The sequence below is a fragment of the Lampetra fluviatilis genome, chromosome 5 (assembly GCF_964198595.1).
Source record: "Lampetra fluviatilis chromosome 5, kcLamFluv1.1, whole genome shotgun sequence".
NCBI lineage: Eukaryota > Metazoa > Chordata > Hyperoartia > Petromyzontiformes > Petromyzontidae > Lampetra > Lampetra fluviatilis.
Genome location: NC_136279.1, coordinates 8,761,008 through 8,776,227, shown reverse-complemented (window position 1 = coordinate 8,776,227; position 15,220 = coordinate 8,761,008). Strand labels below are relative to the sequence as shown.

General features: G+C 44.0%; 1 protein-coding gene across 2 annotated transcripts in view; it reads right to left on the bottom strand.

Moving 5' to 3' along the window:
- LOC144932508 (dnaJ homolog subfamily C member 5-like) overlaps positions 1 to 11,383 on the bottom strand; it is a 30,353-nt gene extending 18,970 nt beyond the window's left edge. The window contains exon 1 of one of the 2 annotated variants that reach the window (XM_078856664.1): positions 11,166 to 11,383. The gene's annotated coding sequence lies outside the window, so the exon portion shown is untranslated. The remainder of the gene's footprint in view (positions 1 to 11,165) is intronic. The other variant, XM_078856663.1, reaches the window with a different exon arrangement.
- Positions 11,384 to 15,220: the final 3,837 nt, after the last annotated feature.

Genomic DNA, 15,220 nt, shown 5'->3' with positions numbered 1-15,220 from the left:
GGTTACGACATATTTATAAATAATGCGATGTAACCCAAAAACCTTTATTAGCAATAATATTGGTCGCGAAAGCCTACGTGTTAAATGGATTAGGAGGTTAAATACCACTTTAGAGGGGCTCTATAAACCATCCTTGAGTGGAGATCTATCCGCTAACAGTAGCACGAGCAATACATTGTAGGGCCGAACCGTAACCCACCCATACGCAAATGTTACATTTAGGCTGCAGGACTGAATGAGAAGGAATAATGGGTAATTGTTTGAATTATGTGATTTCAACATGCATTTTTGTAATCACGAATCACGTCTGCGTGTAAGAATGGATGGCTTCAGTTCATATACATTGCAATTTATGAGTTAACGTGAGTCCCTGCAGCCACTAGAAGTTGATATGTGCACGAAAATGTTAATGAATGAAAAAAATATATATTCTTGAATCGGGTCTGGTCTCTGAATCGCAATAATTAATCTAAATGCCAAAAGGGCGAATCATTAAACTTAACGGACAGCGTTGGGGATGGGGGCTGGCGATTGATTGGCTGTAGCACTATTTTTCGGAGCAGCAATTTTTCAGACTGCAGCCGTGTCAGCACTTTGTCCCGCCTGGCGCAGAACTACAAAACTAACCGCCTGCAGCACCACCCGGAGATCACGATTAATATGCCACGCTCTCATCAACGGCGGTCCTGACTCAGCCGGCACAAGGTGCATGCTAATACCCCCCTCCTCCCAGCGATTCAGTGAATCATCACAATTTGAGGGTCGCGATTCGATAATTGATTTTTTTAGTTGTCTCATATTTACAATCTCGTTTGTATAGTTCTTGTTGTTCTTTTGTCTAATCTGCTCCATTTCATGTTTTCGTTAAAGTTGAATGTAACAGCAAATAAGTTAAGTGAATCGTACATAATTAATTCTTACACATGAGATCCGATACACATATCGGGAGGGTAAGGACAGATTCACATTGATTAATCCATGCATTGTTACATGCCTAATGATGATGAAGATGGTGATGCTGCTAAAGACAACACCTCTGATGATAAAAATATTTATAATTATGACAATTATATCCATGACGACGATGAAGGCAATGATGATGACAGCAATAATAGCAGTGATAAGGAACTAAAAAGACAATGATGACGACGGTAGTAATGATGATGATGATGGATCGTACTGTCTTCTCACGTTCTATGAGCCACAAAACCAAGTCTGATCGGCTCCTGCAGTATTTTTAATTGTTACAGAAGTCTTCAATGCCGCACGTCCTGTAATTGGTGGACCGGGTGCTTTAAACCTGACACGGGCACAATGTATCTGCCACAGGTCCCCATGGTGCCCTCATGAATAAAACACCGCAAGGCACCCCGTTGCACAGAGGACACCAGTGCTGGTTAGGCAGTTCTGGTGGCGGTTGTTGGTCGTGGTGGCGGCTATGATTGCTGTAAAAGGGGAGGGTAGGTGAGCGAGGCTTGCCATGCAGTTTTGTAATGTCACACTGCATGACACAAGCAGTTACGAATAATCACTCATTTATATAGCATCTCCAATATAAAAGAGACTGTATAAAGGAGACAAAAAATTATAACCAATTCTCAAATCGAATCACAACCCTCAATCGTGACAGCTGCTTGCATCGATGTGGGGGGTAAATTGTTTCATAGCTATCTGTAAATGTTATCGTGCATCTGCACAGTAGTTGGTGCACTGCACTTTGACCTCAATAACCTGAGCTCAATTATTGCCTTTGGCAGGGGAACACCAGTGGCCAGGGATATATGAACCGGTCCTAGGTACCCAACAGGTTACTTGGCCAAGGCTCACAATTAGGACCTCCGTTTGGTGTTGGGCAGGTGATACGCAACGTCACCCAAACGCGCATCCGACCAATGGTCTCAGCCTCGGCCACCCAACCCAGCTGCCATGGGAAGCATGACGTTTCGCGTGGTCGCGTCTGGACGGCGGTGACGCTTGCCCCGACTCTCGCTTGCCCTCCCCCTCTCGCTTGCCGACGCAGCACAATGCCGCGCATCGGCTTACATCCTCCACGAAGGGCTGGTGTTCCACACTCGCGGAAAAACCTGTACAACGTGTACATTGTGCCTCATATATTGGTGGACTGTGAGGAACAAAACGAGTCAGTTTCAGCAATTAATCAGAAAATAAAAGTAACATGTACATCAGCCTATTGGTCTGTTGTAGATTCTGGACCAATTTTATATTTTTTCCAAGTCTCACCAGCAGGGTGCGGTCTGGCCAACAAGTGTTGCTAGGCTGCTTGCTTCTGAAAAAAAAAACGTGCCCGTTGACTTTTCATTGTGCCAGCACCTGCCTTTGTATAGCACCTGTGTGTCATATTGGCAGATGGACTTGCAGGTAGTGTTTATTCGGTGGCGGCGAGAAACTGCCCGGCTTCTGACAAGCCAATGTGGAAGATCCACCGCTACTGTATCAGGGCCACCAAAGGAAACGAGAGCTGCCCCATGTTTGCCCAAGCGCACACAAACTTTCACCTTTCATCAAATCCTCGTCGAGGTGAATCATTTCGAACCCCCAACGGAGAGCCAGCGCTCATCTCTGTCGGCAATTGAGAGCGGCAGGAAAAATAAAATGATTCTATGGCCGAGGATCAGTCGGGTACTTGACACAACTGCGATCGACTTCATCACCATGTGATATGCAGCCTCGCCAGGTGAGTCACCCTCTTGTTAAAAAAAATCTAATGAACAAAAAAAGCAATCCCAGAATCCAGGAAACCCAATACACAGCGAGCGTTTTGTTATCACCACCATGTCTCTATATGAAGAGTCGGATAACACGGGGGCTGTGTGCAAGCGAAAACGAGGACAAAACCCCACCGCAGCCACCACTTATAGAAGCTGTGTCTGCAGCAATAGTTACTTTGGGGAAACGAAGCGACATGTCTCAGACCGTGTTCGTGAACATCAGGCAGATCTGAAACACGGTAGGACCAATACCTCGGCCGTGGCTGATCATTGTTTTAATGCGGTGGGCTCGCACGAAATTGATTTCTCTAAGACGAAGGTACTTTGAAAACTCACTGGCTATCAACAAAGATTAATTCATGGAGCCATCCATATATACAGACAATTTCAATCGAGAAGATGGGTATAAACTGAACAATCATTGGAAGGACGTTATCAACCAGTTAAAGTCATAACTGCCTATGATGTTCCCATTAACAGGTTACATTTCTCACACTAACACAGCCACCTCGCTCGCCTCGCTCGAAGTCGCTACTCTGCGATCTCCAATTAACATGCTCATCTCTCTCACATTAACATAGCCACCTCAGTGCGCTGGCCATGGAGGCCGCTCAACGATTTTACATTAACATGCTAACTTTTACTTGGCAGCCCTTTGATCGGTGGAAACCCACCAATGTCGCGGTCACTGCCCACCACTTTGGCTGCTGACATTTGAGCTACGCCCATTTCAAACCTTTATAAACAGTTTCCCGTTAGAAGCTAACCCCCTCTTCTGGATGACGAACGCTTGTGTTGCGATCGAAATGTCGTAGTTTTTTGTTATTTTCTTTGAACCTATCTACGTGACTTTACTGAAAGACGCAAAGAATATAGCAACTGTACAGTATTAATCTCTTGATATGAAAGATGTGCAAATAAACAGCAATTATTGAATCGTGAAACTTGCGTAAACCAGACTGACCGCACAATGATGTTGGATTTTGTGAAGCATGCAAAGGGCGTTATTATTTCATTGGACAAGCTGACCTTTACACGAGCACTCCATTTGCCATCAAAACCCACCATAGCTTCCTTCCTTCTGCCAGATATTGCGACCGCTGCACTGTCGACAACTGATCTCCAAGGACCACTCTCTTACTCAATCTCAGTATCTGGCTTCTGGTCGACTTCTCATACCTGTCAACCCATTATCAGTGCCTACCTTATTACAGACCAATTCAAACCTTATTGGTCACCCCGTGCCCTTATAAATCTCAACGTTCATCCTACAAAGTCCCATCACAAGGGAGAAACACAAACAAATAGACAAAAAAAATGTGCCCGTATTGAAACGGCTGTAGACCATATGGACCTGGAAACTAAATTTCCGTGTACAAGAATATGGGTAAACCGTATGGGTTGACAGGTATGACCTCTCGTCACCGACCTCTGCGAGCTCCTCCAATGTGAGTCTCAGTAAGCCGCCGTCCTCCATCATGCAAAATGTGATCTACTCATTGCAATCTCTTCTTCCTGATTACATCTAAAACATCTTCTTTCCAGGTTGTTTACCCTCTCTCACCATGAAATGCTTAATATCCTCTGCACACACCTATAACCAAAGGCCACCAGCTTCTTTTAGTGATGCTTTTGTAGAGCCCAACTCTCAGACCTGCACAGTATCACTGACATCACTCCTGTCACGTACAACCATTTCTTAACACTACAGCTGCCATCTGCTCTGCTAACCCAATACATCTCTTGATCTTCTCCTCACAACATCCCGTATTACGCAAATTCCGACCTAAATACAGGTCTTCTACTACCAATACATCGTCTGACACTGCATATGAAGTATCTTATCATAAAATAGACCATGTATATGTTGGTGAATGTCACGGTATTAGTGCCGAAACAATTAATCTATTTAAATTATATAACTTTTTTTATGTACGACATTTTATTCAGAAGCCATTATTTAATGACGGACGTCGGGCATGCGGTTTCCAAAATGCGGGAAACTCAGTGCAGCACACAGCCAGCATGATGCGGGGATACCCACTGATGATGGCGATGATGCCGTCAAATCCCCACCCACCTCCATCTGGAGTCTGCCATCATTAAAATACGTTGAGCCTCATGTGTGGAAATTCTATATTTATCCATACAAATGAAACACAAAAGCGCATGGTAATTGATCAAACAAAGCAATAATCCGGAGATAAATAATTATTTCACAGTAGACAAATGCAGCACTACACAGTACACAAGTATTGTATACACAGTTAAAGTATTGTGTGCATTTCAGTGGACGAGCAGCCACAAAAGAGGTAGTTACAAGAGGTGGGGCAGTTTCATTCTCTCTACAACCCACCCCATAACTTTCGTCGGGAATTACACACGAGTGCTGTCAACAAAAAACTATAGTTACACACAAGCCTCAACAGCTATTGGGTGGCTCTTGGTGTGCCGACAAACTAATCATAAAAAAAAACGAATTCCTAAACTTTATAATGCACACACATCACATCCTTTATATGCATTGTGTCAAAGTCCGTGAGCATTAGACAGTGGTCATCTACATTGTCAGTCTTTAGCAAATGGTGTAAAATTCCACATTGCTATAGCAGGGGGCAGTCTTGATCATTGTAATCTGGCCCGGAAGCACTGTACAGTAATCGATGGACAATCGGAAGGATAACAGTTCAAATCCTGGTCCGTGGTCCAATCAGTCCATTGATAATTTTTTAAGAGACTGGCCCCCACCATGTGAATGTGGAATCTCCACCGGTGGCCAAGGACTGCCAGAGGAGATGAGCGTGGCTCAATCGCTGAGCAGGAAGACCATTTGACCAGACTTAAAATAGCTGACGAGTTCATGCTTTGCAGATATTAGATTGTCACCATCAGCTGTAAAAATTCACAATTCAAGAACCCGATTGCATCCAAGAATCAATTATTTTTTTACAATGTGGTCATTGTAGCGGCCCCTAGTGGATGGCCACATTCATCTAAATCCAACACTTGCTTGGGGTGTGCTGATTATTTTGGTATCACGTGGCATTGGGTGACATCAATATTGTTAGCACAAAGACATTTTGCATAAAGACATAATGATCTAAAAAATATACTAAATTGTCATGACAAATCAAAAAACGTAATTCTTAAATCTAAAACTTAAATCTATTGCATGCAATGCATCCAAATCGAAGCACGTGGACTCTTGCGCATGTGATTGGAACCCATGAATCGTGAAGCTTAGGGAATGTATATGAATCGATGAAGTGACGAATCGATTAAGTGACGCATCGTCACATCCCGAGAACCAAGCAAACATATATTTCATCAGCGGCTGCCGCCGCATCACACTATTTGGGGGCTTGAGGCATTCAAAGTGTAGTGTCCCCTTCGCTCACATTAAATCAATCACAGGGCAGCTCCACTGACAGTTGAAGGGATGCGATGCTTTCCACTTAACGTCCGTTACACCTGCTAAATTGTTAATCGCTGGCGGGTATGAGGGGTTCATCAGATGACCCAGTGAAAGGTCTCAACAACACAGCGCTTGTACAATCATCAAACTCGTCAAGTTTAACCTGCAACGATTGGCTAATTGGTTTGTCGACTGAAGCCATGAATGTCCATTTTGAACCCCATATTGTAAGGGGAGGATCCTTGCCTAGAAGATAGGCAGTTCACCAGCATTAATTGACGCAAGTTTGACTCAACCCATGAGACACTGTCAAAACCTGTCCAGAGGTTGCTTGTCTTGAAACGCTGCTGAAATGGACTCCCAGAAGGCCGTGCGGATGATGGCTTGTGTAAAAAACACTTACATTTTTTCAAGTGGACAGACGGGTATGTGAAGGAAACATGTTGTCTGCTTAGTTATTTTGTTATTTTAGAGAATGCAGTTTAAAGGACAATTTTAACCCTTAAACCAAGAGCTCTTACGTTGTAACGACATTCCTCAGGTGTCGGTTCTGGACCGCCCCACACAGGTTTGAAGAATATGCACAATTGTTCATTTTCTGCAAATTGCCTTGATCAAGACACCTTGGTCAAAGCGCCATATAAATTACGATAAGAGGCTACAATTACTTTCAAGTAAGTTTCAAGCGTGACATGATTTCCATGATATCCGCAAGTTTCAACAAAGATGCAGTGACGTCATGGCATCAGTGTTTATCACGTGTATAAAAAATATATTAACATTTTTGAATAAATAAATCGTTACATTCCTAATATACATGTATTACTATTATACACCCAAATACACATGCATGCACACACATCATATACGTATTTACCTATTATATATAACTAACAAAATAGTATACAGTTCATCCTATTGTCATTCCATTGCTAGATGAAGGCCTTCCCATCCCATGCAGGTAAAGGGATATTTTCGATTTAAAGCTTTCGTGACTGCAGGGATTCATCTTCTTGGTTCTTTCGGTAAAGTCACGTAGAATGAAAATAATAAAATAATAAAAGTAAAACATAATAAAATAATTCTCACGACGTTTCGGCCACAACGCAAGCAGCCGTCCTCAGGTGGAGAGCAGGTCTGTCGAGTAGACAGAGTCATTCAGACTCTGTCTACTCGACAGACCTGCTCTGTCTACTCGACAGACCTGCTCTCCACCTGAGTCTGAATTACTCTGTCTACTCGACAGACCTGCTCTCCACCTGAGGACGGCTGCTTGCGTTATGGCCGAAACGTCGTGAGAATTATTTTATTATGTTTTATTTTTATTATTTTATTATTTCCATTCTACATGACTTTACCGAAAGAACCAAGAAGATGAATCCCTGCAGTCTACTCGACAGACCTGCTCTCCACCTGAGGACAGCTGCTTGCGTTATGGCCGAAACGTCGTGAAAATTATTTTATTATGTTTTATTTTTATTATTTTATTATTTCCATTCTACATGACTTTACCGAAAGAACCAAGAAGATAAAGGGATATTGTTTGACCATACTTCACCATGCAGGTCAGTGTGGGTTGGTGAAGGGAGGGGAAGGAAGTAAGCCCAGGACCGTGTCAGACATCACGTGCCAACAATGTTCGCCATGGCCAGGAACTGAACTCGGATCGCCAGGTTGACAGCGCACTGGGTAAGCCACTGTAGCAGAGCTCCCCATAAACTGCCCTGTACTCCGACGCAAATGATGAACACGGTCATTAACACACTGCACTGTGATCATGACACGATCTGAGGCTACACTTTTGCACATTTTCAAAGGGTCTTATTCTCTCTCTCTCTCATCCTTCCCAGGCAAACACAGCTAACCAATTAATTGAGACGCAATTGCAAAACCTGGAGACTATTACCAATTTTTTCCCGCTGCTCACAATTCTCCTTGTGCCTCCAAGTCGCTCACAAAGGACAAGGAACTCGTGGGTTCCGATTGTTTGTAAAGAGAGTGCCATTTGAACGTTGCCGTAGTTATTCTCAAGTCATTTTCACTTCTGCTTCTCATATCCTGCCTATGACCTAATCACCCAGAATGTGGCTAACCTCATCAGATGTCAAAGCTAAGCAGATTTAGAGCCTGGATAGGTTTTTGCATGGCTCACCACCATCCATAACACGGCCTGTTATAAATCGGCTTTTGCAGGGCTACATTGCGGCAAAACGCATTGTTGAACTGTACTGTACTTAGGTGGTCCCATGTCTATGATCCCAGCCTTCACCAATCCGCAGTGACCAGCTTGGTGAAGTATGGTAAAAAAAACCCTCAAGGCGTGGGGAGACCCTTACACATCAGTTGATTTATAATATCGTGATACATATTAATGTGTTTCACTTCTGCAAGGGTAGTGATGATAAAGGCAGGGCGTACATCCTCATCCTGAAAATCGTCCTTATCCTTCATCTCCATCTCATTACAACACCTTATCTATCAATTTCATATGCATCATTCTGTCTCGTCCTGTAAGTTAGTTCGAGTTATACATATCCTAATAATGACTCATCACCTACCTCCTCAAAAACCTTCCACTGTTCATCGCGTGCCATTCAAATTTTTATCCCTGTTATGATCGTCACTCCAAGCTATGACCAAACCACCAATCAGCACTGCCATCATCATCAGAAGCAGCATCAACAGCAGCAAACACCGTCAACTAAACCGTCAACACAATTATATAATTAACATCACAAACCGAATACTCATGTACAACACTATTACTACCATCCATTTCACCATTCATAAAATCATCACCAAGAATATAAGCGGCAGCATGAGAATCAGCAACATCAACATCAGAATCATCATCATTGGCATCTGCATCTTCAGAATCAGCAGCAGTAGCAAAATCAACCTCATCAACATCAGAACCATCTCGATTTAAAGCTTTCGTGACTGCAGGGATTCATCTTCTTGGTTCTTTCGGTAAAGTCACGTAGAATGGAAATAATAAAATAATAAAAATGCAACATAATAAAATAATTCTCACGACGTTTCGGCCACAACACAAGCAGCCGTCCTCAGGTGAAGACCAGGTCTGTCGAAACGTCGTGAGAATTATTTTATTATGTTTTATTTTTATTATTTTATTATTTCCATTCTACGTGACTTTACCGAAAGAACCAAGAAGATCAGAACCATCATCAGTATTTTCAGAAAGATATAATTTGGTGATACTGCGTTGGCAGTGGTGCAAAAGCACAAATAACAACAAAAATATCAACACATCTGTCAATAAGACTGTGGCAATAAAAGTAAAAATATACAATCGACGACATTTCGGGAATTGTCCCTTCTATTAAGGTCCTTTACAGAAGGCTTTTCAATTTGCAGGACCATTGCACGAAACGTCGTAAATTATATATCGCCCTTTTAAAGGTGTTATTGGTGAATGTGTTGAGCATTCTGTTGTTATTCGCTCTTTTGCACCACTGCCAACGCAGCATCCCCATCGTCACCAACATCAAGACGACCCTTAAACACCGCTCCCCGACCTAAAGCAGCGTGGGGGCACAGTGTGATTAGAGGACACTAATCAGAACGCAGGGCCACCACCAGATGCTAAATGCCCAAAGCCCAGTACAGTGGCGGTGTTCTTACGCACGTAGCTACACGAGCCAGCCCCTTGCCTCCTCCTCCTCCCTCCCATTCATTCGCCACAGCCCATCCCCGTCCCTGGCTCTCGAGATAACAACGATTTGCTATTCCCGGCGAAGCGATGTATTGTTCACGAGGGGGGCGATGGGTTAAGATTCGATTAAATAATCGAATTGCATTATCGTCTTGTTGGTTTCGGCCTCGTGCGCGTGTCGTTATTGAACCACTCAACCCGAATGCGCAATTGATCACAGCTGCGTATCATTTGCATCGAGCGTCAAGACGAATGTTTATTACAACCACGTATATCGGGGGTACTATAATCGATACGGTTTAATCTATTAACCTGCCCGCCGTTAATTTACATAATTGTTATTCAACGTTGATACCATGGTCTGCGATCATCACCGCAAGCAGCGATTATCGTGGTGGTGGTGATGATGGTGAAGACGATCAACATTTATATTTATCGTAGATTCTTTTATTATAATAATTTGATAAGAAAAATGTCTATTCTTATCCCCGAATGTTGCAAATTGGCACAATGCAGAACCGTCATCAGCATCATTAGCAAGCAGCATTCGCGATGACTGCCGTGGTGACGTTACGTCAGCATTGGTTGCCCGATGATGATCATCACCACCACCATCATCATCACCATCACCACCACCACCATCATCATCACCACCATCATCCCATCAACATCTTGACCATTATCCTCACACATTACGTCACTACCACACCACCATTATCATTGAACATCGTCGTGATCACAGACGACACTCGCTACATTACCACCCATTATAATTAACACCATCGCCAAACTCTAAACCAGCGTCAATTACCACCATCACCGCCTTCACCACCATCATCATCACCACCATCACCGCTAACGTCGCGGCTCTACAACCATCAACATCAACGCCCAAAATTCGCCGTTACGCCGTTCAATGCCATCGCCAATTCCCCCCCACCCACCCGAATACAAACATTAACATCATCGCCATCGCCTATCATCCAAGCATCACCGCAGACACCGCCATCAACATCAGACCCCCATCACGTCCACAAACATCACCATGCCCCTAGACAACGACGACGACGACGCCGCTCTCAATTAAAACATAAAACCACAACCCCCGACGACGACACCGCCTCTCACCACAACCGGCATCACGACAAGACACCATCATCACCACCACCACCACCAAACCCATCGCAGTGGAGTACCGCAAAGACCCCCCCTCACAACCACCACCATCACAGCACCCCCATCACAGCACCCCCATCACAGCACCCCCATCACCAACCACCACCACCCCCATCACAGCACCCATAAACACGTCCACCATTGACTCCAAAGCAGACGTCCGACTCACCACCACCACCGCTACGCCGTCCCCGCGAGCGCCTCTGGTCTCCCCCCCCTTCGTGAAAGACGTCGCTGCGTTGTCGGTGTTCGTGCGTGTGTCCCTCTGCTACGACGTGAGAGCGAGAGAGCGAGCGAGAGAGGATGGTGATGGTGGTGGTGGGGCGGTCGTGCGGCGGCGGCGGCGATGGGCGACGCGATACCTGCAGCGGCGGCCGGGAGGAGGAGGGGGAGGGGCCAGCGGTGACGTCACCACAGGAAGGATTCTTGGGGTTCTACAGAGGATTGGGATTCTTGGGGTTCTAGAGGATTGGGATTCTTGGGGTTCTAGAGGATTGGGATTCTTGGGGTTCTAGAGGATTGGGATTCTTGGGGTTCTAGAGGATTGGGATTCTTGAGGTTCTAGAGGATTGGGATTCTTGGGGTTCTAGAGAGGATTGGGATTCTTGGGGTTCTAGAGAGGATTGGAATTCTTGGGGTTCTAGAGGATTGGGATTCTTGGGGTTCTAGAGAGGATTGGGATTCTTGGGGTTCTAAAGAGGATTTGGATTCTTGGGGTTCTAGAACCTATTGGGATTCTTGGGGTTCTAGAGGATTGGGATTCTTGGGGTTCTAGAGGATTGGGATTCTTGGGGTTGTAGAGGATTGGGATTCTTGGGGTTCTAGAGAGGATTGGGATTCTTGGGGTTCTAGAGAGGATTGGGATTCTTGGGGTTCTAGAGAGGATTGACACTCTTGGGGTTCTAGAGGATTGGGATTCTTGGGGTTCTAGAGGATTGGGATTCTTGGGGTTCTAGAGAGGATTGGGATTCTTGGGGTTCTAGAGGATTGGGATTCTTGGGGTTCTAGAGAGGATTGATATTCTTGGGGTTCTAGAGGATTGGGATTCTTGGGGTTCTAGAGGATTGGGATTCTTGGGGTTCTAGAGAGGATTGGGATTCTTGGGGTTCTAGAGGATTGGGATTCTTGGGGTTCTAGAGAGGATTGACATTCTTGGGGTTCTAGAGGATTGGGATTCTTGGGGTTCTAGAGAGGATTGGGATTCTTGGGGTTCTAGAGGATTGGGATTCTTGGGGTTCTAGAGGATTGGGATTCTTGGGGTTCAACAGAGGATTGGGATTCTTGGGGTTCTAGAGGATTGGGATTCTTGGGGTTCTAGAGGATTTGGATTCTTGGGGTTCTAGAGGATTGGGATTCTTGGGGTTCTAGAGAGGATTGGGATTCTTGGGGTTCTAGAGGATTGGGATTCTTGGGATTCTAGAGGATTGGGGTTCTAGAGTTAATGGGATTTTTAGTTCTAGGGCCGAAGGGATTCTTAGGGTTCTATAGCCAATGGTATTCTTGAATTTCTCGTGCCGATAGGATGCTTTGGTTTCCAGATTAAATGGGATTCTTAGGTATCTAAAGCCGATGAAGTTATTTGGGTTCTAGATCCAATGGCATTATTGGGTTTCTAGAGGCAATTTGAGTCTTTGGTTTCTAGAGGCAATGAGATGCTTGTGGTTCTAGAACCAATGGCATTACAGTATCGGGTTCTTAGAGCCGGAATTATTTGGATTCTAGAGTGAATGGGATTATTGGATTTCGAGAGCCAATGACATTCTTATGTTCCTAGAGCCGGAATGTTTGGGATTCCAGAGCCAATGTGATTCTTTGGGTTCTAAAGCCAGTAGTATTCTTGGGATTTTAGAGCCAGTTGTGTTCTTTTGGGGTCCTAGAGCCAATGCGATTCTTGGGATTATCGAGCCAATGGTATTCTTGGGTTTACATTGATATGAGTTTCAAAAGTTACCTGCGAAAGGTTGCGTGGGTATATCGTGATAGCTGCTTAAACAAATGCTGATGAAACACGCCACAAAGCCCTTAGGCCAGGGGTCGGCAACCAAAATAACAAGAAGAGCCATTTCTTTCCAATTCGGTACAAAATTCAGTATTTCAAGAGCCGCAATGCATCTGAGTACATACTGTACATACGTACATATTGTCAAGAAGCGGCCCGTAAAGAGCCGCATGCGGCTCCGGAGCCGTAGGTTGCCGACCCCTGCCTTAGGCGAATGGACTGAAATAAGTTTAAATAGTTTCAGAGTGAAACACATTTTTTTCTATCATACTCTAATGCCTTTTATTTACCCATGGAATTTTGTCTGATCCTCGGGACTCTTTTTCAATGGGATCCTGCATCGGGTTGGAGCGTTAACATGGTTCAGCGGTAGCATGTTCGCCGCTTTTTGCAGAGAGGTTCGCGGTTTGAATCTGTCCGTTCCGGTTAATACTGTACTGCAGGTGTATTTCACCACACAATATGCACCGTCTGATTTACAACAGACGTCGAATATCCCGTGACATTAAAAAAGAGACCGTTGTATGTTGGCGTCGTGTTCCAAATATTCCAAATAAACTGCAATTTAACTAAATTGGGATTACATAAAGAAATATCACCCCGCTTGTGAAACTACTGCAGACTATGTGAGACATAGTGCCTCCGTGATCGCCTTGCACTATAAGAAAAGTGTGAATATGTACTCAATTTATATTAAGGTTAAAACAAATCTATTTCTGTAGTTATCGCTTGGTCATCCCGCAAGCCAAGTCTACAACACTTGGTATTCCCATGCAGTCCCCCCCTTGCAAGTGCGAACACAACACTTTCAAGTGCCAACACAATATCCCCACCCAAATTTGATCAAATGCATCTCACATGTTGCGACGTCAACCGTGACGGATGGATAGATCGCTCTCTGTCATGGGAATACGGAATTTCCACCGTTGGCTCATGAAATGAATTCCACCTCACCCCAATGCCGGTTTGAACAGGAACACCATTGACATTTTACACCACTAGGGCAGTTAGTTAGTAGAGGGTGTGTTTCAAAGGAAAATGTTTTATCACTTGGTTGTTTAAATATAACCCAGTCTGGGAGCACTTACTATTGGAGACTTTGACCGTGCTAAATAGCCCCTTGAAAAGAACTCCCTTTTGTGGCCGAGCTTTCCCAGATTGAGACGGAGTTTTCACCAGCGTAATGGAGTGGTGGTGCAATATTCAGTGCCCTTCTATGCACGTATGACGAGCTTATGAATCGATATTAATCGATTAAATTCGCGCATCATTACACCTATAACGTTCACAAAACATATCTGTCAGTCTAGTCCTCTAAAATATGTTTGGCGTAAGCATGTAAAAAAAAGTTAAATATTAGTCATGGCTTTTATTTTCATTGGCAGCCCTGAGGCAGCATTGCGAATTCCACATTCCAACGTTGGGGCCTGTCTCTCCGTCGGAAGGCCAGTGTTGTTTTTTAAGTCTTTATCTATAACACATCACATGCAAATGCACAGATGAGTAATTTAATATTCCATTCTGGACCTCAGAGAACGAAACCTCGCAAGGTCAATAGGAATGATAAACAAAATAAAAAAACATCAATTGATCTCATTAGAAGTGCTAAATGTTTTATTTCTTGCAACTGCTGTCCAAAATTTATCCAAGTCATGCTCATGTACTGCAGAAGACATACAGTACATTCCGTACTATGAAGACTATATCATCCGAGAGGAGGCAGTAGTGGTGCTGACCCATTGGGGGGCCTGAAGCATATTAAACTTGTCATTACCTCCCCCCACCCCCTTTCAACTTATACAATTCTACTGAGATAACGAGAAATATAAATGCAGTGAGATAAATGTAGACAAATAAGGAGAAAGTTGCAGACAAGATAGAGATGAGTTTTCCATTGTGTTTTATTTTAATGAGCTTATCTGGTATTTATTTGGGGTTGAATTTGTTGCCACCCATATTTTCTTTCAGGAGCTTATCGGAGCTCTAAACATTTGTAATGACTTGCTTATGCCTCTAGTCACCACTCCGAAGATGCAGACACTTTAACAAGGGAGAAAGTCTTGTTTTCTCTGCAACTAAAACGTATTGGGAAAGTTTGCACGTTAAAAAAAATCGGTCACAGTCCATTGTAAAACTTCGAGCTCCCACTGGCAACAATGTGACAGCCTCACTCAGAGCATATTGTCCAGGAATAAATCCAGAAGAAAACATTCCATAAGGCACGC